Below are 26149 nucleotides of genomic sequence, written 5' to 3'. Positions count from 1 at the left end.
ACTCTTAAAACTCAATAGTAAAAATAACCTGATTTTAAAATTAGGCTAAAGACCTTAACAGACACTTCACCAAAGAAGATATACAGATGGCCAATAAGCATACGAAAAGATGCTCCAAATCATGTCATCAGGGAAATACAAACTAAAATGACAATGACACACTACTATACACCTAATAGAATGGCCCAAATCCAAAACAATGACACCACCAAATGCTGGTGAGAATGTGGAGCAACAGGGACTCTCATTAATTGCTGGTGAGACTGCGAATTTGGAAAATTGCACTTTAGAAGATAGTTTGGCAGATTTTCACAAAACTAAACAACTCAGCAATTGTGCTGGTTGGTGTTTATCCTAAAGAGTTAGAAACCCATGTCCACACAAAAACCTGTATATGATGTTTATAGTAGCTTTAATCATAATTGCCAAAAGGTGGAAGAAACCAAGATGTCCTTCAGTAGGTGAATGGATAAATAAACTGTGGTACATCCAAACAATGGACTGTTAGTCAGTGCTAGAAAGAAATGAGCTATCAAGCCATGAAAAGACATGGAGGAAACTTAAATGCATATTACTAAGTGAAAGAAGTCAATCTGAAAATGCTGCATACTGTGTGATTCCAACCATACAACATTCTGCAAAGAGCAAAACTATGAAGGCAGTAAAAAGATCAGTGTTTTCCAGTGATTATTGGGGGAGGGAGGAATGAATAGGTGAAGCACAGCCAATTTTTAGGGCAGAAAATTACTCTTTATGATATTATAATGGTGGACACATGTCATTATAAATTTGTCCAGACCCATGAAAGTACAACATAAAGAGTAAAGGCTAATATAAACTATGGACTTTCAGTGACTATGATGGGTTAATGTAGGCTCATCAGTTGTAACAAATGTACCACTGTGGTGGGGGAATATTAATAATGGGGGGGTGCACGTGGGAGGAGGCAGGGGGTATATGGGAAACCTCTGTCTTCTGCTCAGTATTGCTATGAAACTCGAACTGCTGTAAAATAATAAAGTCTACAAACTTGTGACTAGAACACTAACAAGTTCTGGAGATCTAATGTACTGCATCAGTGATTACAGCCAACAATACTTATCATATACTTTAAAGTTGCTAAGAGACTAGATCTTAAATGTTCTCATTGCAAAAAAATTAATTATAATTATGTGGAATGAAAGAGGTGTTAGCTAACCCTATGGTGGTAATCATACTGCAATATATAAAAGTATCAAAGCAACACGTTGTACACCTTAAACTTACAAAATACTGTGTCAGTTATACCTCAATTTAAAAAAACAGCATTATAGAAAAGTCTATTTTAAAATTCTATAATTTCACTTTTGAGATAACTAAGGAGAGCATTTCTTTAAATACATGTTTTTCAATTGTTGAAAAGCATTATAAAATGTTGTATTCTTCTTACCCCACACCCCTTTATATCTTAGGACAGCTCTCCTTTCTTCTTCCCCTAAGAAAACTCTAAAGATTAAAGCTGGTGGAAGGCTCTTCGCCTTGGAGCACACGAGAGGAAAAGAACCCCACAGACCACAAGAGGAAACATCTATCCGGCACCCAGGGGACCTAAGGAGACTGAGGAAACCACGCCCCTACCCAGTTGGATCCGAACCCGAAGGGAGGGGGGAAGCAGGGATCACGCCCCCGCTGGCACACAGCCCAATTGGCCAACTGCCATCACTGCAGACCTCCTCTGTTATTTGATTGGTTTTAGCTGTGAAGCCCCCTCCCGAATGTCTCGCTCGGATTGGCCCATTTCCCGGGACTAGACGGTGGCCAGAGGAGGACAAGAGACTGCTACACGCAATGGAGGGACTGTTTGGGTGACATCTGAAGTGTAGCCGCACATCAACAAGCGTTCAGGCTCCAGGGACATGGCTGCGGTCTCGGTGGTGTCGGTGCTGCTGGTGGCGACGGAGTGGCAGCGTGTCCGGATTCGGATGCTGCTGCCGCCAAGGCAACGGTGGGTGGAGGGGCCGTTGCGTTCTTGCCCTGGGGTGGGGGCGGGGGGCTGTTTGCCCTGCCTGAGTGGTGTGCCTGGTCCGGAAATACCAGAGGCTCGGTAGAATCTGCTGTCAGGGGATTCTGCTTTCAGTCCCACCCCGAGAGGGAGTCCTACATCCAGCCCTTACCCTTCTTCCCCCTCCCTAGGTTCACTCGCCCTTTGCCTTCGTTTCTCCACTTAGGCGCTGAGGGTGGGGGAAATGGAGTTACGCCTGCCGTCCTCCACTCTCCCCAAGCTATGGGGGCGAGAATACGGTTGCCAGATTTAGCAATAAAAATACAGGACGCTAGTTAAATTTAAACTCAGATGAACGACACATAATTTTTTTAGTATAAATATGTCTCCGATATCAAGTAAAATTAAAATATAAGCATTATTTGTCTGAAATTTAACTGGGCGTCCCGTTTTTTATCTGGCAACCCTAAGCAAGAGTAACATTTGTACACTTCCTAATCATTTACAGAGTCCTTTCGTAGGACTCCCCGTTTGGGTAGTGTTGTGATCCGTGTTCTGATGAAACCCATAGTGTCTTGCCCAAATTTAAGCAACTAGTAAGTAATGGGGCCAGGACAGCCCATTTCAGTTCTGCTGTCCCTCCTCAGGGGTGCAGTTCAAAGAAAGACTGCTACGGAGCACTTCTTAATTGTTGAAATGAATCTAGTTAACAAAAGCAAATTTATCTTTCAAGGGGGCTGGAGAGTTGTTTTATTTTCGGGTTCCTCGCTGTGGCATTTACCTTCTATTTTGGGGAAGAAATAATGGTATTAAATTCTCAAGGAAAAATGATTCACTATATGATGATGAAAGTATATTTTATATATTAAATCACAATGGCATATCATTTGACTCTATTGTCAGTGGAAAAAGTTATATTCATGCAAGAGATCCATACATGACAGTGAAGTTAAGGATTAAAGCAGTATAGGGTATTCTGAAATGAGACATCCAGGTTCAAAGCCTAGCTTTACCACTTTGATGGCAGCAGGCAAGTTACATCATCTCTCTAGGACTCCATTTCCTCTTTTTTAAAACAGAATTGATAATGGTTGTATCCACTTAATAAGATTGTTTTGTTAAATTCTTGTCAAGCGCCTGGGACATTGAAATTGATTAATTTTAGCCATGATTAGCCATTATATTTTGACTTTTAGTAAATGTGAATTTTTGGCATAAATCATTAGATAATTAATTTTTTTATTGAGGTATAGTCAGTTTACAATGTTGTGTCAATTTCTGGTGTACAGCACAATTCTTCACTCATACATGAATATACATATATTCATATTCTTTTTCACTGTGAGCTACAAGATACTGAATATATTTCCCTGTGCTATACAGTATAAACTTGTTTAAATTAAATATTTTAATTTTAGTTTTAAGATGAAAAAAGCCAGGTATTTAAGAATATTATGAATATAGTGAATTTCAGCAAAAAGAAACATACTGTTCAATAATAGAGCAGATATTTTAGACCATAACATACCAATTTTACCAAATCAAATATCTGTAAGCCAGGATAATATAATAAAATATTTATATATCAGTATTTGCTCCCCATGTATAATTTTATATGATTTTCATTTTCATTGTGTTATAAACAGGAAGAAACATTACCAAGCACCAGGGGAGAGAAAATGACTACAGAGTGAGGGGGGTAAAGCCAGAAAATAGGTTTATGGTCAGTGGCTGTTTATGGTGAGATAGACTTAGAATGTCAAGCTTTTTAGCAGTTTTACATTTTTTTGTATATTGTTTTACTTCCTTAGTGTTCATAGTGTTAATGTAGTTACTTACAAACTATTCACTAAAATTCCTCTTGGGAACTTTTCCCAGTTTTTCTCCAAAAAACTACAAAATCTTTCCACCACCTAGAAAGGTATGTGGAATTATGAAATTAAAGATCTAGTCTTTAGCAACTACTGACTTTTACCCAAGTGATCATAAATACATACTTAACATATCTGAGCTTTTGTTTATCTCTAAAATCATAACTAATAAAAACCTACTCCCTAATCCCCAGGGTTTATAAATGCTACCAATTATTACTAGCTACTATCCACCAGAGAAGACGTCAGCCATGGATGTATCTAACTATTTGTATTCTTTGTGCCTGCCCCAGGCCTCCCAGAGAGCTGGAGAAACTTGCACACTGGAAAGACTTGGTACTAATGTAATTCCTGGTAGTCAACTTCACCTGGGCTTTCAGCACTGCACAGCAGGCCCATTGTTTCTCTAGCCACCTCTTTCTGCTTTTCTGTGCAACTGCTATTTCGAATCCTCCTCACTTTTTTCAAGCCTCTGCCATCCCTTATAAGCCATTCTCAGCAAATGATCTCAATGTTACTGAGAAAATAGAATACCTGAGCTTCTGAGCTTCCTGCCAGCAAATCTGCCCACCCACCTTCATCTGTATCCATCCAACTTCCACCTACCTAGTCTCCATCGCCTGTGCCATCCTTCCCCTCTGACCATCTCAGTGTCTCTACTGTCAGCCCTTCTGTCATCTAAATGGTTAATCACACCCTCTTAACCAGATCCTTGCCACCAGCTTATAAGTATTCTGTAGTCTCTTTCTTCTTCAGGAAACAATTGTAGGTCCCATTCTTCTTCCCACCTAAGCCTCTATCTTTCTTCTCCCATTTATAATCAAATTTTAAGAATTATCAGCCCTGATGTTTCTGTTTCTTTACTTCTCACTCCCTTCTCAACCCACTCTTCTTTTTTTTTTTTTAACATTTTTTATTGATTTATAATCATTTTACAATGTTGTGTCAAATTCCAGTGTTCACAATTTTTCAGTTATTCATGGACATATACACACTCATTGTCACATTTTTTTCTCTGTGAGTTATCATAACATTTTGTGTATGTTTCCCTGTGCTATACAGTGTAGTCTATTCTACAATTCTGAAATCCCAGTCTATCCCTTCCCACCCTCCACCCCCCTGGTAACCACAAGTCTGTATTCTCTGTCTGTGAGTCTATTTCTGTCCTTTATTTACGCTTTGTTTTTGTTTGTTTTTGTTTTTGTTTTTTAGATTCCACATATGAGCGATCTCATATGGTATTTTTCTTTCTCTTTCTGGCTTTCTTCACTTAGAATGACATTCTCCAGGAGCATCCATGTTGCTGCAAATGGCATTATGTTGTCGGTTTTTATGGCTGAGTAGTATTCCATTGTATAAATATACCACATCTTCTTTATCCAGTCACCTGTTGATGGACATTTAGGCTGTTTCCATGTTTTGGCTATTGTAAATAGTGCTGCTATGAACAGTGGGGTGCAGGTGTCATCCTGAAGTAGATTTCCTTCTGGATACAAGCCCAGGAGTGGGATTCCTGGGTCATAAGGTAAGTCTATTTCTAGTCTTTTGAGGAATCTCCACACTGTTTTCCATAGTGGCTGCACCAAACTGCATTCCCACCAGCAGTGTAGGAGGGTTCCCCTTTCTCCACAGCCTCTCCAGCATTTGTCATTTGTGGATTTTTGAATGACAGCCATTCTGACTGGTGTGAGGTGATACCTCATTGTAGTTTTGATTTGCATTTCTCTGATAATTAGTGTCAACCCACTCCTCTTATGCTTCTGTCCTCACCCCTCTACTGAAACTGTTTCTAAGGTCACCAATAATTTCCTTGTCCCTAAATCCAATGCACTTTGACTTCTTAGCAATATTTAACTCTCTCAACCAGTGTTCGGGCAAACTATAGCATGTGGACCAAATTCAGCTTCAGCATGTTTTTATATGGCCCATGAGCTAAAATATTTGCTACCTGGCCCTTTACAGAAAAAGGATGCCAACCCCGTCTATAAGTCAGTTCTTCCTTTTAGAAATAAATTCTTCTCTTGTCTCTTCCCTTATAAATAAGTCTAGTTTTTCTTTTGCTTTTCCCTCCTCTGTTTCTCGGTCTCTTATTGGATTACCAGATCCTTAGATGTTGGAATTCCCCAACACTCTGTGTTGGAAGTGAGATCTTCTGGATCTCATATATTCCAAAAGCTTTGTTGAAAACCCCCAAATTTCTCTAACTCAGGTTTTCTTCTGAATATCATACATGTGTGTTCAACTGCCTACTCAACGTCTTCACTTGGTGTGCTCCAGATACCCCAAGCTTGGTATATTTGAAATTGAATTCACAATCCTGTGCTAATCCTGCTTTTCCTGCAGACTGTCAAAGCTAAGTAGATTATAACATTATTGCTCATTAAGTTAATGTCAGAAATTTGGGGATCCTTGAACATCTCTCCTCCCTCCCCTATCTTGTTCCACCCACATCTAAGTAATCACCAAATGCTATTAATTCTATTGTCTACATGTGTTTTACTCTAGTTAATTCTTTCTGCCCAATACCACCACACCCTTAAGTCAAAAACACCATCATCTAGTCAAATGCTTTAACCTCCTAAGCAGCTTTCCTATTTCTCTCTTCTCTTTTAAAAAGAAAAAAGTTTTTTATTGAGATATAATTCACATACCATAGAAGTTACCCTAAAATTTACAATTTAGTGGTTGTCAGTATATTCACAAGGTTCAAACATCAGTGGTGTATATCTGGTATTTTCACCATAGTCATCTTTGCTGTAGACATTTTTACCAAAAAATGATAAAATAACTGGTTGACAGTTTGGTTTCATGTGTCCATTGACACAGTACTCCTATTTTTATATTATATACATCTTAGCCCTTCTAATGATCTACACAGGGACGAGTAGACATAGTTTTAAAATAGTGGGTGATTACAACTATGTACATTGACTTGATAGAAAATATGGTGACAGAACTTACTGGAGGTGTGAAATAAGACAGTGTAAAGCCAAACTGCATACTATATTAGAAAACGATAAGTTTGCAGAGCTATACTCAACAGACTGAGAAACAGAAGCTTGCTTTCTTTCAGGGTACACAGGATCCATGTCCTTTGTGTTATTGTTGTTAAGTTCAAATGCGGATTTACAACAGGAAAACAGAAATGATCTGTAATAGTTGGGAATTTTTGTCACTTGTGATACATCTGTTGTCTGCTATCTGTTTTGAAACCTTACTGCTATGTTACCTATGAAATAAAGCTTTTCTTAATAAAGTTGTAAGCTTTATTAAGATCAAGGCTGTCTAAGTATCCTATTGGAAAGATATTTAAAGTGAATGATAAGTGAATTTTTAAAGTGAAAGTGAAGACATATCAGAGCAATTTGCCTTGGAGCTGTAGAGCTTATTTCACTACTTACACGTCTTACACATAGAAGAATAATGTTGGAAATGTCTGTTTTGGTTCCTTAACTATCTAGCTGGTATCTCTAGGAAGCTGAGGATCCCAAGTTTGAAAAAGCCCAAAAATCTAATTTAAAATGAGATGCTTAAAGGGATATTATCTTGAAGCAGTTTGTCTACATGGTAAACTTGGAAGTGATTCTGTGTTGTGCTGCATAAAAGCTGTTTGCAGACCAGAGTCTTAAACTAAATGTAAATAGTTTAGCATTTAGCCATGTGCTTCAAAAGTCATTTGGTGGAGCCTTTATTTGTACAGCGTAAATAATTAGAGCTTTTGACTTTTAGATCCAAAAGGTAGTTCTGGCACTTGAATACTACCTGGGAGTAACTTGTCATGCCTTCATTGTGTTGAACCAGTGTTCAAAATGAAATGCAAAAACTGCAGACTCACGGATACGGCACATCATGTCACTGGTACTCCAGGAAGAACATTTGATATGTTAAATAGAAGATACCTTTGTAAGTATTGCCATATGTTTCCTAGGGCATTTTTTAACCAGGGATATTTGGGGTATGGGAGGGAAAATAATTAGCCTAATTGTTTAAGCCAGTTGCCATGCAGGAATATCTAGAGGTGATACTAAGATTTTTCTTCAATAGGCTTTATTTTTTAGAACAGTTTTAGGTTTACAGAAAAATTGAGAAGAGAATTCCCAGTTTCCTGTATTATTAACATCTTCCATTAGTATGCTACATTTGTTAAAATTAATGAACCAACATCGGTATGTTATTATGAACTAAAGTCCAGAATTTACTTAGATTTCCCTATGTCCTTTTTCTGTTCCAGGTCCCCACCTAGGATACCACAGAGACATTTAATTCTCATGTCTCCTTAAGCTCCTCTTGACTGTACCAGTTAATGAAGTTTTCCTTGTTTTCAATGACTTTGACCATTTTGAGAATTGTTGGTCAGATATTTAGTAGGATGCCTTTAGTATTGGAATTTGTCTGATGTTTTTCTCAAGATTAGACTGTAGTTCTGGGTTTGAGGGAGGAAGACCACATAGGTAAGGAACCATTTTCATCTCATTCTATCAAGGCTTATTACTGTTGTTGACCTTGATCGCCTGGCTGAGTTAGAGTTTGTCAGGTTTCTCCGCATAATGTCACTCTTCTGCCTCTTCTTCTGTACTGTAGTCTTTGGAAGGAAGTCTCTATGCCCAACTCACCTTAAGAATTTTTTTCATATTCCAAAATGAATCAGGAGGCTTATTTTGGATGAAGCCAATACAGATCTTGAGCCAAGGGATTAAAGATCAAATCCATGGGATTTACCAGAAATCAAATACAAGGATTCAGCTGTGCGCATGATTTTACTGTAGCTGGCAGGTTGGGTTAATTGTTCAATATAGCTGTAAAGTGCTATATTGTCCTTTCCCCTGCCAAAAGCAATTGTTTCCTACAATCTCTGTCTAACTCAATTCTGTAGTAAGACAGGGACGCTTGGTCTCAAACATTTCTCTCAGTATTATTATGAAAATTGTTATAACTGTTTAACTGATGTGCAACATAACTAGTCGTTGTCTCTTTTTTAAGGTTGTGTTGCTTTCTGCCTTTATGCCAATTGATATGTTGAAGTCTTCAAAAAGTTCCTGAGAGACCCGTTTCAAATTCTGATAAAGAAGAACTGACCCTTGAAAGAGTCAATATCTTATAATAATTTTGAAAGAGGGTAATGTTTTTCTAATTGATATACATAAAAATTACAGCTAGAATTTGCTTTTACCTTCTTTTTTAAGCTCTGTGCTAAAATAGCAGAAACTAGTATCTGCAGTGTCTTAGTCCTTGTAATAAAGCTGGCAGAGTAAACAAAGAGAAACACAACTGTACAGATGGTAGAACAACCACAGGTAACTCCAAGGTGTTTTGTTCTAAGATTTGGTACAATCATATCTGTATTTAAGCAGAATTAATGAATGAATTTCTAAGTAGTTCCTTCTGATGGTAGGGATGAGAGTTAGAAATCAAATGGCTTTTTACTCCAACTCTGATCCAAATTCACATTTTCCTCTCTGATATACTCCAGGGAGGAATCGTGTGCTCTTTGTGACATATGAGAGACTGGCCAGTAGAACACAAGGCAGAAGGTGGATGTCTGAGAAAATGCATGCCAGGAATTTCAGTTTCTGTTGTGGCAAGAACTGTTCTTCCCTAGTACTGGTGATTAAGACACTGTTAATCCCATTTCCTTAATAAACTGATGCAGGATCTAGTTACAGTGTAGCTGTGAAGTGCCACATTGTCTTTGCCCCCTGCTCAAAATAAGACTGTTTCCTTCAAGCCCTGCCAGCCATGGTGCTGTAGCAGCCAGGGATGCATGGTCTCATACATGGTTACCAATTTAAACCCTACCTTAACAAATGACTCCTGAGAGTTAAGGCTTATTAATATCTTGCAGGTGGTGACAGAAAGAAAGAGATATTCCCAAGAGGGAATTCAGATAGGGGACAAACTATGTTTTGATTACTACTGACTTACTGGTATTTCATTTAATTACAATATTTATCTATTAAAAGGTGGTTCGGAGAGGATTTTTCATCACCTTTGTCAGCTCAAGCTATGTGAGGGAATAAAGACCACACTCCACAGTGAGCCGTGTGACTTATATGTGGTTCCTTACTATTTTGTGGCCTAAGAGATTGTGCAGAAGTTGCCTTTTGAATCAGAATGTGAATATATATTATCATATCTCAGGCTCATGATTTTTATGTTTAACTAATATCTATGGTTATAAACTATGATCTGCCCACCGCTTGTGGAAACTATGTTCTCGGTTGAGTTATTTGGCATCTGCATTGAATGACTTGCTTTTATTCTGGTGAAATAACTTCAGGTACTGCTTTTCAAGTATGATTTTGTCAGCCAGACAACTTTGAAAATCAGATAAATGAATCAGGAAATGTAGTAACATAATAAGTTGAATTTACTTAAATTGTACTTGGAAATATTCATGGTTGATCAAAACACAGTGGGAAAGCCATGTGAAATGTAGCCCAGATTTTGTATTTTATACAGTTGATATTCAAAGGGAAAATCAATAATGCTGTTAGATTGGTTGTCTTAACTTACACATGAGGGGTTTTTTTTGGTCTTGTTTTGGTTTTGGTCATGTTGCTTATATCTTGTGCTTTCCTGGTGACTCCTCTGTAATTGAGATTTTCTTGGCGTTTTCTGGTAGCAATTTATGTTGACCCTGGCTTACATACAGTGGCTTTATCACTAAATAAGTTAAATTATGTCCTGCTACTAATGTAAAAATAACTTTGTCCAAAAATATAGTGGTTGAGAAGAATAGGTGATGAGGTGATACTCAGATATGGCATTGGCCTGATTTAGGACATAGATTCATAAGTGAAGTAGCATGTTGTTTGGATAAAGAGCAAGGAAGTGTTTCCATATTTGTTTTTCTCTTGTCTTGGTTATTTGATATTTTAAGTTGCTCCAGCCAAGACATTTTTGATTGGTTCTATCATCTGTTTTAGTAGAGGGTTGTGGTGGTAAACATCTCTCATTCATTTGTGTTACAGTGTATGAGGTGAGCAGAACAGAAAGCACTGATAAATATAGGTTACCATAACAAATCTTTGGAAGTTTCCCCACTACTGGAAAAAGTTTTAAGTCCTAGACCAAGTCTGTCATGTTGGAAATGCCCTATATCTTCACTGCCCCACACAGTAGTGACAGCCCACAGGTGGCTACTGAAATGTGGTTAATGCAACTGAGGAACTGAATTTTCTATTTTATTTCATTTTAATTCATTTTAATTTAACTAGCCACGTGTAGCTAGTGACTATTGCATTGGACAGCATAGTCCTAAATAATAGTTAACATTCCAGAGTTTATATTTTCCATTTATAATTCCAAAAGTGTGCCAAAACGGATTACACAACTGTTCCCTGGTGTTTACGTCTGTTGCAGGCTGACAGCTGCTCTTAGCCCACTTTGCTAAGGGCTATAATTTCACTACCCCAAACACAATACAGTCATCTGCTTTATAAATAATAACACTCAAGTGCCTGATAGAATTTGATCTTGCAGCCAGATGAATCTTGTTGAATTAACTACAGAAGAAACCTTTTCTTTTTCTCTAGCTACTGTAATTAACATCTAGTGCTTCAGTTAGAAGCACTCTAAGTATAATCTTGGCAAATAAACAGCCACTGATGGTTAACTAGTAGTTCATATCATTAGTAGTTTATGTAGCATTTGATCAGTGATAGTCTCATTTATAATTTTTCTTTTGTTCAGAATTGGCAGTGAGTCAATTTGGGAGGAAAACTGTGGCCATAAACATTGAAGAAGACAGGACTTACATGACACAGACTTCCGTACCACAGTGGAGGAAATGCCCGTGAATGTGGCAGACTAATTCCTGGGATGAGATGGTTTTGAATGCCACGTTCGCTGTTGCTGAAAAGGTAATCACAATATGCATTGTACTTCTTTTGGGGGGAGTATTTGAAGCTTGTCCCAATGCTCAGAACAGATCAAAAATGTAGATTTTTGATAGCAAAGCAATTTCAGCATGAGCTCATGTAAGGAAAGTCATTGACTTCATGCTCTACAGAATTAGACTGTTGGGGCTGGGTATGAAAGATGGAGTTGTAAAAATACTTCTTAGAAATTTATTTTCTAGTTCTGTAAACATGGTTATATTGAGTATTTGCTGTTATTTAATAATATACTTATTAAATGTGAACTGAAAGATATCTGCTGTATAAAAGCAGCCAATTATATTAAACTAGTGTTCTGCCTTTATGGTGTTAGTCATTAGGCTGAGTAGAACGAACTTTAAAATGACTTTTTTAAGAAAATACTTGAATTCATTTTGTTTGGTATCATTTTTATTCAGTAAGGCATTTTATTAGTGGTTAACTGTAAATTTGAGTCTTTTGCTAAGCACCAGCAATAATCATATCCTATGGTTAAATCCCAGAAAAACTGCCATATTGTATATTGAATGTTCAATAAAATTACAAAGAAGCATATTTTTCTTTAAAGTTTTTTGATCCTTGTTCCTTAAAGATTTCTACTTGTTGCCATACCTTCATATTTTCCAAGGAAAGAGATAAAACAGCACTCTATAGTAAATATTTTATTCTACTTACAAAACTATACACAAAGGATACAAGAAATGTGACTCTTCATAAAAAGTTTTAATAGTTCCAGGTTAGCTGCTGCTGGGCAGTAGCACAAAGACTGATCAGTTGCAGATTTCATCAGCACCATCTGTTAAGCATTATCTGTTTCTTTGAGAGGAAAAAAAAAGCATTAGAATGTAAGATTGCTCCCTCTTCTGGTGTGGCAAACATTTCCTGCTATATGCCACGTAGCTACTCAATGGCAAGGTTTTTGTTAATAAGCTAATTAATTGGTAAATTTCTTTTTCCGTAACAATAACATGGATTTGCTATAATAGGCCCCATTATGGAAGGATTGAGTATGATCTTTGTTTTCTTCTTCTCACAAATCACTTATTAAACAATCTTTTTCTTGACCACAGTTTATCATTTGTCAGAAGAACTACACTGACTGTGACTTCCACTAGTTGCTTTGCTTGATATCACATAGAAAAAAATATGATAATGAATTTCTAGGGAAGAGCAGCATCCCTGTCCTTTCCCAGGGTTAGTACTGATGCTTGCCAGTGTCCACTGAGGGGAAAAATGCAGTGTAAGAGCAGTGAGATTCAGTTTTATTCAGGGACCTTACTGAGGACTACAGCCTGGAAGACAGCCTTTTAGATAGCTCTGAGGGACTGCTCTGAAGAAGTGGTGGGGGGGGCCAGTATATATATGAATTTTTTTGGCTGGAAAATACATGTAGTCAAACAAACATCTTGGTAAAAGAATACTGCTAATCACACACACAAAAACAAAAACAAAAAACAAAAAAACCCTAGCTATCTCAGTTTACTTATTTTGGTGCTTATCTATGCATGGGAAGATGCAGGAATCTGGGGTCGTTGAAATTCTTCTTTAGATATGCATCTTAGCTATCTAGGGGTCCATATATCCACAAATCAGAATGCTTCATCCTGAATTCCTTTTTAGGTGTATAAGTCAGTAACTGCCAACCTACAGTATACCTTGACTTGATCCTTATAGAACATCCTTTGTTTACATGACTTTCCTCATTATGAAACTGCTGCTGTGACAAATAAGACAAATGCTAGAATCCTTGAAAGTATCAGATCAATTCAAAGCCATCACTGTCTTTGGTAAGTAAACATTTAAAAGGAGATTCTAAAGAATGAGAAAAGTAGGGCATGGCATCTATCCTCATGTCCCTTCCCTACAGAGATTGGAAGACAGGGGGAGAGAACTACATAAAGATGAGACAAAACCGAACAAACATAACTTGGATTGTATTAGGAAAAGGTATAACTAACGCAATTTACTAGAAGGTCTTCACAGCCCTGTTTAATAATGAGGATTTTAGCCAGGATCAAAGGCAACCATTATCTCCATCCAAGGACACCTTTGATTACTTTCTTAAACTCAGTGGCAAGAGGCAGTTACTTCCTCAATATTTCTGCCCCTCGGGGCCCCACTCTTGCTATTCTCCCTCCTACATTTGTGGCCTCTGCTGTCCTCTCAACACTTGCAGGCTTCCTGTGTGCTCCTCGGAGCATCAGACCAACTGCTCTCTGGATATTTTTAGTCTGATGACTCTGGCACTTCAATATGTGCAAAACCAAACTCTGCATCTTTCTTCCATGCTGATCTCACTACCTTGTATTGCCTTCTTTTATCAAGACTTTGGCAATGGTCTCCAAATTTGTTTTCCTGCCCTTGATCTTGCTTTATACAATCCATTTACTACTCAGCCCCCAGGGTGATCTCATAAAAATAAATTATTCGATAGCTTTCCTTTCCACCTGGGATAAAATCCTAACTCCATGGTTTTCCTGTCTTTGGTGTTGCATCTAAAAAGTCATCACCAAACCCCAAGTCATCAAGATTTGCTCCTGCTATTTCCTAGGAGTTTTATAGTTTTGTATTTTATATTATCCACAGACTGGGTAGCTTATAAATGACAAAAATTTATTGTTCACATTTCTGGATGCTGGAAGTCTGAGATCAGGGTGCTAGCATGGTCTAGCTAGGGGCCTTACACCTGGTCGAAGACTTCTCATTGAACCCCCACATGGTAGAAGAGGTAAAAGCTCTTCTGGGCCTCTTCTATAAGGGCACTAATCCCATTCATGACTCCACCACCCTCATGACCTAATCACCTCCCAAAGGCCCTACCTACTAATACCATTACCTTGGGCACTGGGATTTCAACATATGAATTTGGAGGCGGGGGTGGAAAACATTCAAACCATAGCAATGTCCAATCCCAAATTCTTTTCTGTCTTTTGTGTGGAATGTACTGTTTTGGTTATTAAATTTCCTAATCTAAGTGTCCTTCCATCTATCATTAAAATAAGTCATTTAGCTTTCTTTTAAGGTGATGTCTATGTCATGTTGGCTTTGGTATGGTCATCCTCATTATCTAAACTCTTAGCAAATATTGTCACAACATTCATAGTGTTGAAGTTAAACTAGCACTATCTCAATGCAAAGCACAATTTGTCAATCCACCAGCCAAATTAAAGACAACTGCTAACACTGTCACTCAGAATATACTCAGGTTGTACACTTGAGGTGCCTCACTTAGAATAATGCACAAATGGATAATCGATTATTGTGAACTGCAAATCATGATTGCCAATGTCAGCAGCCAGGAGAAAAAACAAACAAAAGCAACAGCAAATGCTGTATCCACTCAATGCTAAAAATATTGTCACTTTCAGGCCACTGGAGGGGGAGGGGGTTGCCATATGGATTTATAATTTTTCCCCAACCTTCAGCACTTAATACCTAAAGCTGGGAGTCTTCATGTTCTTGTTTCCTGGGATGCAGGACCTTCAGTGCTAACTCAGAAGTCCTGGGCCAATCAGAACAGCTGATTACCCTCCTCGATTCAGTATAGTTAGGAAGTTTAAAAACCAAACCCTCCCATCCTTAGCAACATGAATTGTCTAGCCACTGTTTGCGCAAACTATAACCAAACCCCACTGACAGTGTTGATGTGATGAGGGGAAGATCTAGGAAAGGTAAACTCCTCTTTACAATACCCAGCTTCTCTTTTATAACAAAAGAACACCTGAACTTCACCAGTTGAACATAGTCACTAGGTGGCCTTTCCCAGCCAAAAGCAAAAGCATCTCTATGTGTTGTATATTGGTTTGATATGATTTCCACTTGTTTATGATTTAAGTTGCTTTAATCCACTTGTTCATGACAAAGACAAAAAAAAAAGGAGTTGTTTTTAGATTTAAAGTTGTTTCCATATAAGAATGAAATAAGCTGTGTCAGGATGTCATCATCTCATCAAGTGGGTTGATAAGCACTCAGAGCTCAGCTGCTGAGGGGCTGAGCTGGGGGTTATCAGTAAAACCATAAGAAGCAACCATGGTGAAGGGACATTTAGACTATAAATACCCAAAGTGTGTAAGGACAAGCCAAGAGTTTCAATCTGGGGAAAGCTACCCTTTGCTGATCTAGCTCTCTGAAGACTGTGGACAAAAAAATTAGTTAATAGTCAATGTAAAAAGAACTAGAGATATTTATTGGAGTCAACCTGAGGATTATGACCTGGGAGACAGAATTTCAGAAAACTCTAAGGACTGTTCCATCATTTAGAAATCAAAGTACAGTACATCCCTTTTCAAGACAAAGGGTTATATAACAAAGTAACATCTTGACAGTTTACATGGACCAGATCTGCACACACTGGGTGAGTAGTGGGTCATTGTGACCCCTTACAGGTTCAGGAGAGGAATGTTATCTCCTAAGGAGTTACCTTGCTGGTGCCAGGAGAAAATTGCTCTTTTTTGTCTAGCAGGCATTCTCGTGTCTTCTAAGGAAATCTGGCTAATGGAAAATGCAGGTGCACAATGCACACTAAAGGAAAGGGGCGAGTGGCCCAAATGGGCAGAGAGAAAATTTTATATTTGATTTTTTTTCTTGTCCTGCCTTAAAATAACTTTATTTCCTCCAGACCTTGGGGCGTTGGCTCCTGCGGTGGTAAAGGCATCTCTACCCGCAATGGCAAAAGCCCGCCGGCTTGCCGCCTACACCGCTTTCGTTCCCTAGCAATCTGCTATAGCAACAGAGGGCTTTCCACTTTCGCTTGCTGTCTGCTGGACTTCAGCTCCTGGTTGCCTAAGCCAAGTCTCCCCAGAACCAACCTCAGAGCAAGGTACACCTCAACTGAATTTCGACTTCATTTCTGTCATCTCCCCTCGCCTGCAACAATAGTGTAATTAATCTATCATTTGTTTGGAGTGTGTTCTTTTTTTATTGGTTTTTTAAGAGACTTTATCATTACACCATTGGCTTGTGTAATTGTAAACCGTGTAGTGAACCCAGGTTAAACTGTTAGTAAAGAAAATATCTGCATAATTTACCTGAGCATAATTTACCATCCCCAAAACAGCATGATCCAAATTCATTCACTAAAACTAAACAACGTTGCCCCAGCCCTGGCCTTGCTGATGGAGACCACGCACAGGCAATCGAGGCCTGCCCTTCTGGTTCATGCAGAATTATAACGCCTCTCTAAGGCACATCCTGTAGCTTCTGTAGGGGTGCAGGGGTGAGGGCTACAGAGAAGCCCGCAGACCTGCCTGACCTGGAGAGAGAAAATGCTGGGCTTACAGGAAACAAAGCGATCCTAATAATGAATGTGGGCTCAGCAACCACCCAGGACAGAATGCTGTGGGTGCAGCTTCCTTTGTGCCCACAGTGCGACTGGGCAACCAATTAACAGGCTGGAACCAAGGTTGTCTGGTTTGGGGCCAGATTTATTGTACAACCTCAGGCACCCCTCCCTGCACTCTGCATTGGTGATTTAATCTGCAAATTGGGGGTGAATATCAACGTATTCTTATTGAGGGGATATAAAATTACAGATGACTTCAGAGCCTGCTGAAAATCGGAAAGAGGAGACTACAGACGAGAACAGAACAAAGAGCTGCTTAGAAGAAAATATGCAAATATTTGGAATATAACTTCGGTTCATGTGTTTGGACTGGAGGCAAATTTATGTCCTCTTTTTTAAATAGGGAACACTGGTCAGAAGGATAAAGAAGAGAAAAGTAAAGGAATTCGGGAAAGCAGGTGGTGGACCCCACCCCAAGTCTGGGAGCTGTGCCTCACAACTACTACAAACAAACAAAACAAACAAACAAGAGAGTTCTTTAACCTTTTCTGGACAAAACTAGTTTATCTACAGTCACCTCTCGTCTATTCTCTCTCACCCCTGCAGACAACGCATTTCTTTGTTGAGGCTACTTTTGTAATCCTTAAAATACATGCTCAACCAACTATATTTGTTGAAATTGTAATTAAGATGACAAAGCCTGCATTTTAATTTACAGTTAAACTATGGCAGTTTCAATTCATCCTGTAAGTATTTGAGTACTTTCTATGTAAGTTCTCATCCTAGTCAATGAAAATAATGAACTATAGGGCCTTCAGCTTCAGAGTATTGGAGACAATTAGTTGGAGTCAAAAACAAAATCACAGAAAAAATCAGCACATCACTGTAAGGTCCAGGCAGGTCAGTGCTGACGCGGGCAACACCAACAGCAGGCCCCATAGGGGTGTCCCCAGGAGCAGAGATCAGCCAAGGTGGGATGAGTCACAGGATTTCAGAACAACCTGAGGATCAGTGGGACTTAGGTGGTTGCAGGCAGGGGGACAATTGTTGTTTCAGGTGTCAAAGGTAAAGTTAGACATTAGTTAAAGCGGTGGACACAGATTTTGTTCAGTAACCACTGACAGTAGGGGAACGAGCTGAGCTCCACCCCGATCTGTGCAGAGCCGACTGGGTGAGTAGGGGTTCAAGTAGAGTCAGGGAAGTGAAAAATCACAAAAAATGGGTAAGAGTGAGCCAGTGTAAATGTAATTAGACAGCCCTGTTTGCCAGCTGTCAGTCTTGACATTAGGATTCTATCCTTCCTGATGATTACATATCGAAGGAACGGCTTTCAGTCCTTAAAAGATAGTCCTCAGTTTGGCTCAAATAAAACTCTTTTCTATTCCTATTATAGATTGTTCAGTATTTCCAATGACAAACCATTACTGACAAATGAGGGAAAATTTGTTTCCTGAGTTAGGAGAGAGGTGGGAAGATGTTTGGTTTTAGGCTTGTATTGACTGCAGTGTTGGAGAGATGACAGGTGGGGAAGTGCAGTGGGTGAGCTGACACTGGAGGCAGATGGGACTGAAGGGCCGGTGGGCACCCTGAGCAGAGCTGCTGTGAACACTCTGGGTTGGGGGCGGTTGGGGGAGGTGAACAGAGAGGCCTGGAGGAACAGTAAACTCAGGGGAAGGAGAAGAGGGAGGAGGCAAAGAAAAAAGGAATCATCTTAAAGGGCTAGTTCATGAGAAAATTGAGGGGTAACAAAGGGAGAGGGAAACAGTTGGAAGGCGGGACGGACAAGGCCGTCGTGGAGCTGGAGCGGGAAGAGTGGGAAGACAGACGTGGAGCAAAGAGTGAGGGCTGTGCTGGGAGCATGGGGGTCTCAAGGTGGGGGCCAGGTCGAGGGGAAAGGCATCTTCCAGGAGGAGAAGCAACACTGACCCTGGAGCTGAAGGCTGAGTTGTGTTGACTAGAGAAAGCCAGCAGGTTTGAATTCAAAATGCACATATTTTTGTGTCCATCCATATGTTTCTCGACCACTGTTTCTGGCCGTTGTTGTAATATACAAAAAACATCTAACCTGAGGGAAACTATATTTCCACATCTTACTTAGTAGACGTACAACACTCAGAAGTCTCAGGAACCCTTGTTTTATGGTGTGTATGCCATTTTGTTCACGTTCCCTCCCACACACTCAAGACAACTTACATCAAGAAAGTCATTTATGTGGCATCACTTAGAACTGCATTTCCTCTGAAATTTCAAATTCCAGTCCACTCCCTTTTCAATCACAACCTCTAAATATTCATCCAGAATGCTCTGCACACCTGCGACCTGCCCCCTAACACCCCTGTCCACCCAGCAGTGCCCTGACCTTTCCTCTACCCACCTCCCTGTCTCAGATGCAGAATCACCTGGCACCTCTGCCCTCCTCTCCCTGGTTCCCGTCCTTCCACCCCAGCAACCCCAGACCATGGGTCATTCCCTCCCTCTAGACTCCTACAACACTTCCAGGGCTGTCAGGAAGCCTAAGTCACAGGCAGACAGCATCAGTACACACGGTGATATCCAGCTGTGAGCAGAGTCCTTGGTGCTGAGTGACGGGCCTCCACTTGTCCTGGACCTGCTCCCTCTCCCAGGCTCTTCACCAGCCATGCTAAATCTCCCCCCTGCCCAAGGCCTGTCCTCCTCACTTAGCTGATGACTTCACCTCCTGCCCCACAGAGAAAGAAGACATCACACACATGTCAACGTCTTACCCCGCATGTGCTTCCTCTTCAGGAATTCCCCAGGCTGGCCAACCCTCTCCGCTCCCTCTGTAGACACACTGACGGCAAGGTCCGGGTGAGGGAGAGGCAAGTGAGGCACTCATTTTGGGCACAAAGTTTAAGAAGGCATAGAAAAGAGCAGTAATCAAAATAAATAATATTTTAAAGAAAACCTTTTTTTAAAGTAATGCAAAAACTCCTTGATGAACAAAATCTCAAAATTTTACATAGACACGGGATCCATCTCTGCACTTAGCCAGCCTGAGTCCCCTCACCCTAATCCCATCCTGCTGCTGGTGGCCCACTGGTGCTGGAAATCAGTCGTGACTCTGCATTCATAAACACATAATGGGAACAAAGTTTTACCAAGAAACATTTACAGTTCCTATATGCAATCCATATTTTCATTTAAAAAAATTCTGATGGTAACCCACTAAACGGATTCCAGAAACCAGAGTGGAGACTTGCAATTTGAAGAAATCACCAGTAGGGGGATCCAAAGTTCTCTCCTACTGTAAAGTAATCATCTCAGCTTTTCGTCATGGCCAAAACAAAAACAAACCCCAAAGTTCCATAAAGGAGATACTATAATCCAAAGAAAAATTAGGGGACTAGAATTAGAAGATGTTATATGACTGTCAGAAAAAAAAAAACTAAGTCATTTGATCATTCCATTCTGACTCCAGGTTCCTCCTTGTTGGGGAAATGCAGTATTGTCATGAAACCTGCCCCTCTGTCCTGATACGGGACATACACTCTATGGAAATGCGCTCAAACTTCAGGTCTCTTATTCTAGTCTGAACAGTTTCATATAAATTAGGGAAAAGGACTGGGGTTTTCATTAAAAAAATCAATCTGATACTCAAAATACTTCATGAATCATCAGTATTAAAGATTAAAGTGGCAGGTTTAAAAGCTACGACCTTGAGCTGATGAGGATTCTCTTGGAAGCCACAGTAAAAATCAGTTGTACTACTTTGTATTTTATATTTTTAACCTTTCAAGTCTCACAGAGGACAATTTTTGGCTCTTGTCCGGATGGCAAAAGAAAGAAAGATAAAATTTACCTGCAAATTCTTAATGCTACGTTGATTTCCACATTCTAAGTCTTGTCTTTTCCTTGCTTCTTCTGATGATCTATATTCCTCATTAAACAAATTTGCCCTGTTAAACCCAGTCCAGGAGCCAAACGGGCATGTTAAAAGAAATCACAAATCATCCAGAATTTACTGGAAAGCTTGTAATTTCAATTTTGCAGACTTTTCTCAGGAAACTCATCATAGCAACTGGTGCTGAGAAGTATTCATGGTTCCCGTTTAATGGTAATTGCTTCCCCTCTGCGCCTAAGAAGGAAGGAACAGCCTGAAGTTTGAATTTATAACCCACATTTCACGTGTGAAAAATTGTGTTCTCTCAGTTGTTATATAATTTGTTAATTCAAATTTGAGGACTTCCAATTTGTTTGTCTCATCTACAAAAGACAGAATGCTACTCAGTCACTGACTCTGGGTGTTTTGTGGCTGTGATGTAAGCTGTGAAACGTTAGCTCACACAAGGGGCAACAATTAGGGACTATTTGGAGTTACCCCTCCACAAAGAATACATTTAGAGAGTTAGTTCTTGATTTCAGTGTTAGTCCGAAGACTTTAAATTTCAACTTAGTGTGGTTGTGGGACAGAGGGGAACTTGGGCTCTGTTACCATTTCTCACTGTTGGCCACGAGACCTACTATGTGTGTTCAGCAACAAAATTCACAACTACTTAAACTAAGTACTATCGTTCTTCACAATTTGCACATGGGAGTAGATTTCCATTCACGGACATAAAAAAATTAAGGCAGTGGAATGCCAAATGAACAAATAGGCAAAGAAAAGTCCTGAGTCTTTACTAAGGAAACTGGTGACACAAGGATTGTACAGCATTATTATATTTTAAAGGAGTTGTGCTAAAAGTCATTTAAAATTCCCAGTAACCAGTATGATGATAACAGAATTTGAAACAAACAACAAAGCTCAAATATAAAGTAGGTCTCGAAGGAGTCAAATATTTGCTTTTCTAAGCTTGGCCCCCCTTATTCGTTCTTGGGGCATATTTGTTTGGGTTCACAGCACTGCTTGCTTTTTAAAATACTGATTCTTGTCAGTTTTATTCTTGCCTACTTAAGAAACAAACTTCTCCTTCTGCCCAGTCTTGCAGCAGTTACTAACATGGTGTGTTTCTTGTGCACCAGCCTCTGTTCTGAATGCTTTACACGTATAGTGACCCTTTAAGCCTCACAACCACCTATGAGGGAGAAATAATCTCCCCATTTTGCAGAAGAAGAAACTGAGGCACTGAGACATGAGGTTAACCATGTAATCGCCATAAATTCCAGACTCGGTGGCAGCTCAGAAGCAGCTGATTGGTTCTAGGTCCTGTCCCTGGGCTCCTCACCTGCCCTTCCTCCCTGACACTGACACAGCTGGAGGAGGGAAATGGGGTGAGGATGGGGAAGGGGATCTGAAGTGGCAACTTTTGCCATCAAGGAGGGAGAAAGAGAGAACAGGGGAGGAAAGGAGATAAAAGGATCGACTACAGTAATCAGCAAGCATGTCTAAAGAGGAACTTTGTCTAGGTAAACCTATCTGCCAACTTACAAGGAGAAGACTCTCTCCCTCCACCCTATTCCCACCCCCAGAAAAGCTGTCTCTCATGTCATTCAGTTATTACAAAGCAAAATGAAAGTGGTTTTTGATTGTGATTGTTTTTTTAAGCACATCACATTTTTCTCAATACTTCCATCTTACTGTGGATGCCACACAGGACATGGCTCAGAACTCACATTATTTCATCCCAGTGCAAAATACACAGTTTTTGCCTCAGAGTATAAAATGCTGTATTTTCAGTCAAATCACAGAAAGTAATAATTTTATAGTCCATAGTTTACAAATCCATTGACATTAGACCACAAATAAGCTGACTCTTGGTTAGTAGGGCCCATATCTGCTCCCTTGCTCTACCCACGCCAGTGAGAAATCCAGAGCCAAAGCAGGCTGATAGTATGTACTGTGTATACGTGCGAATGTTCACACAAGCTTTTATTCCTTCCAGGTTCAAGCTGAGCCATGCCCACCCAGGTTCCCGTGTCAGACTTGCACTTGAAAAACACATAGGATCATATCCTACCCCACGAACTGCAGACTGGTACTCACACCACATGTACACATGCACACATGCACACAAACAAAACTTTACATAATTTTACATACAGATAAACATACCACATGAATAAACAATCTCAAAATAAGGAGATTGGTGAGAGGATCTGAGGCTTTTGGTGGGAGGATGGGAGAGGATGTGGAAGAGAGATGTGGGCGAGCAGGGCAGCCCAGAATGCCTGCCCTGGTGCCCACACTGTGCACCCACACAGGGAAAGAGGGCAGCAGTCTGGGAGGTCCCTTTGTTCATCTGGCAGAATTTCCTAGAGCAGACTGGATCCCCAAGGAAGGCCTTGAAGGAAGAAAAAAGATCAGAAGTTTTTACGGTTCAGAATAAAATACTGTTATTTTATTGGGAGAAAGTGCATGAAGATTTTGAATCAGGTTGAAAATAAACACAGAGAACACTGATAACGGTCACTTGGCCAAAATGAAGATAGTGAACAAGACAGTAGCTGCTTTAAAGGAAGGAAGGTAAGAATTTGATTTGCAGAGCAAACAGGGGATACAGAAACTATTAGGGGAAAAATACGGTGACATTAAGGTGATGGGCTTGAAAATGAGAAGAGTAGCGGGTTGCATGTCAGACTTAGGAGGGAGACATAAGGCAGAGGTAGTACAGGGGAGAAGCATATTTATGGGAAAAACTCAGTGAGGAGAGTGAGTTTTATTAACGGTGGAAAGACAACCAAAACCCAACAGCAAGAGAGCACAGGAATAATCAGGAAATGAGGTTTGATAACAGAATGGCCTAACGCCTGACACACCGAAGTGTAACCACATAGTGCCAGGCTTGGGTGGTTCAGCTTAATCTGCTCTCTCTCAATTCTGCTAGGGAGGAAGCGTCCTCAGAGACCCTGCACAGACCCTGCCCCATGAATTCACACACACCCCATGCTGTGTGTTCTGAAACCAGTGAGCATTAATGCAAGCCTGGGCTGCTAGAGAAATGGGGTGGAATCCTGACCTAGCTTCCTACTGGCCACGGGATCTAAGCAAGTGACCCAACTTCTCTGCGCCCCATGGTAATTCCTGCCTGGAAGGGTGCTGTGAGAACTGACTACAGATGCAATAACACGTGAGAAGTGCTGAGCACAGCGTCTGGCCGCCGTCACAGGCTGTCCACACTGGCCGCAGAAAGCTCCTCTCACTGGCTCAGCCAGTCTTCATGCTCTATCCCTTCATCATCACTATAAAAGGACTTGCTGTGTTTCACGTCTCTGGAGATACATTTTCTGTCATGTACGGAACTATGCTGCAGACTCAGAAGTTGGCTACCCTCCCGTCCTTTACTCATCATTTTCCCTAATGGCCTCTCGTCTTAGGGCCTGGAGCCTGGGCTTAACTTCTTAGCCAGCAGTTTAACGTCAGTCAAGTCACCTACCCAGTGGGATTCCTAATTTCAGCGGTAAACTGGCAAGTATTTTAAAACTGGCTCTCAAGGAATGGAGGGGAAGAGGCGCCGACTTACAGTTTTTGCTGATTTCCTTGGTGTAAATGCTCCCACCGTGGCCAGTTTCAAGCTGCCAAGGTGAAGTCATTTAAGTGAAGCTGGGAAGAAATACGTGCCCTTGGCTCTCCTAAGCAGGTCCTAATTGTTACCCATCAGGGTCCTTGGACTCTTTAATTAATAGAAATTGATAAGTGGCCAGATAAGGAATTCAGGCACGGCTTTATGGGGACTAGAGCTGAAGCAGGAGGGAACAAAAACAAGTGTCAGATGCCCTTGCTCGCTCCCTGAAGGGGGATGATGAGCTGGTTCCTTAAATGGGGTGAGGATAGGGGCGGATTGGTTGGTTGGGCTGGAGGGGTGGTTTAGATGGTCTGCCCAACCCCTTGGTAGCACCTTTTTGTATCTTGTTGTTCATAATCTGTCCCAACTGTACATGCATGTAGTTATTTTTAGTCCCTGATAGTTTCTTGTGTTTTGTTGCTCGAGACTAGACGTTTGTCCAGGTGCAAGCGCTGCAGTAAAGGGTCTCAGGTCCCAGTGTGTCTCATAATGACTCCAGCGCAACGCTGTTTCTTCCTCAGTGAAATGAGAATCAGTACATATTTCTGCTCACAGAATTATTTCTGACTTAATCATTCATTTTTTTCAACAAGTATACTTATTTATTGAGAATCTACTTAGGTCAGAGGCACTATGCTAGGTACTGGGGGAGCTCACCATCAGGAGTTTTGCAGCTCAAATAAAATAATACACGTTAACCCAAAAAACCCCACCTTTTTAATCCTTAAAACTCTATACAGCAACTGCAGGGATTAATTTGAATTAGGTTTAATAAATTGGGTTTACAAAGGACTTCAGATCCTCTGTTCAAAAGAGCTGCATGTATGTAAGCCTATTTTGTCATTATTTAGTATAATAAGGTATTGAAGATCACATCTCTAGAGAGATTTAATAATAATTTGTTTGTATCCCACACATGTTGGAAAAGTATTTGAAATAGTTTTTATATTAAAAAAAAAAGTAGAAATATAGAAGAAATCCAGTGATCAGAGAGACAGAAACTGAGACACAGAAGGAAAGAGTAAGGAACAGGTGGGAGTTCAGCCACTAAGCAAAATTCTTGGGAGTACTTATATTTATCTAATTGTTAAATTAATGCTCAAGAAAAACCATTGGTTCCAACATGTTCATTGTATGGGTTTATAGTGTTTTCTGTTGTTACAGTTTACAGTTTTGGGAATTTATGAAGCAATTACAGAACATCTAATCAAAACAGAAGAAGGATGTAAAACTAAGAACATGATTTCCTAAGCCTGAACCCTCAGGACCTATTCTGTACTGAATGAAACAGGCTTCTGGACAGTTGGCCAGATCAGTCTCCTATACCTTCCCCTGGGCTCCTGCATCGATTCTCACTGTAGCCTGGCGGGCCAACCATCTCTATCCTGGCTCCTCCCGGCACCCAGCCTCCCTGGCTCCCCTTCCAGACTCTGTCCCAGCAGCCTGCATCTCATGAAGCCCCGTGTGTAGCCAGGACTCCTAGCCCCTCATGTTTCCTTCTTCCTGAAACACCCTCCCATCTTCCTGCAAGTGCGTCTTACAGAGGACATTTAGATCTCACCTCCTCCAAGACCTCTGCAGACCACGCTGATTCCTTCTCCTTGCTGTCTTATTGTACATGCAGCCACACATGACCTAGTCAACTGAGGTTATAAATTAACAGAAAGTCCTATGAC

General features: G+C 40.3%; 2 long non-coding RNA genes and 3 other non-coding genes across 6 annotated transcripts; 4 read left to right on the top strand and 1 right to left on the bottom strand.

Annotated features, from left to right (window-relative positions):
• The first annotated feature begins 1993 nt into the window (after positions 1–1993).
• On the top strand, positions 1994–17752 carry LOC105063342 (uncharacterized). Its single transcript, XR_006722266.2, has 6 exons — positions 1994–5377; positions 7582–7755; positions 8833–8968; positions 11545–11714; positions 16348–16548; positions 17414–17752. It is a non-coding gene; the product is annotated as an uncharacterized LOC105063342 (long non-coding RNA).
• LOC123614804 (small nucleolar RNA SNORA81) lies at positions 9021–9188 on the top strand. Its single transcript, XR_006722280.1, has one exon. It is a non-coding gene; the product is annotated as a small nucleolar RNA SNORA81 (small nucleolar RNA).
• Positions 9497–9627, top strand: LOC123614801 (small nucleolar RNA SNORA63). The gene has a single exon (XR_006722277.1). It is a non-coding gene; the product is annotated as a small nucleolar RNA SNORA63 (small nucleolar RNA).
• LOC123614802 (small nucleolar RNA SNORA4) lies at positions 9803–9934 on the top strand. The gene has a single exon (XR_006722278.1). It is a non-coding gene; the product is annotated as a small nucleolar RNA SNORA4 (small nucleolar RNA).
• On the bottom strand, positions 12125–24970 carry LOC123614785 (uncharacterized). 2 transcript variants are annotated; one of them, XR_012508112.1, is made up of 5 exons: positions 24432–24970; positions 23024–23252; positions 20831–21106; positions 19755–20092; positions 12125–12545 (listed from the first exon to the last, which is right to left on the bottom strand). It is a non-coding gene; the product is annotated as an uncharacterized LOC123614785 (long non-coding RNA). The 2 variants fall into 2 exon arrangements; XR_006722267.2 differs by lacking the exon at positions 23024–23252.
• Positions 24971–26149: the final 1179 nt, after the last annotated feature.

Source organism: Camelus bactrianus, chromosome 1, assembly GCF_048773025.1.
Source record: "Camelus bactrianus isolate YW-2024 breed Bactrian camel chromosome 1, ASM4877302v1, whole genome shotgun sequence".
Classification (NCBI taxonomy): domain Eukaryota; kingdom Metazoa; phylum Chordata; class Mammalia; order Artiodactyla; family Camelidae; genus Camelus; species Camelus bactrianus.
The sequence above is the reverse complement of the archived record's forward strand: the minus strand, read 5'-3'. Positions and strand labels throughout refer to the sequence as shown.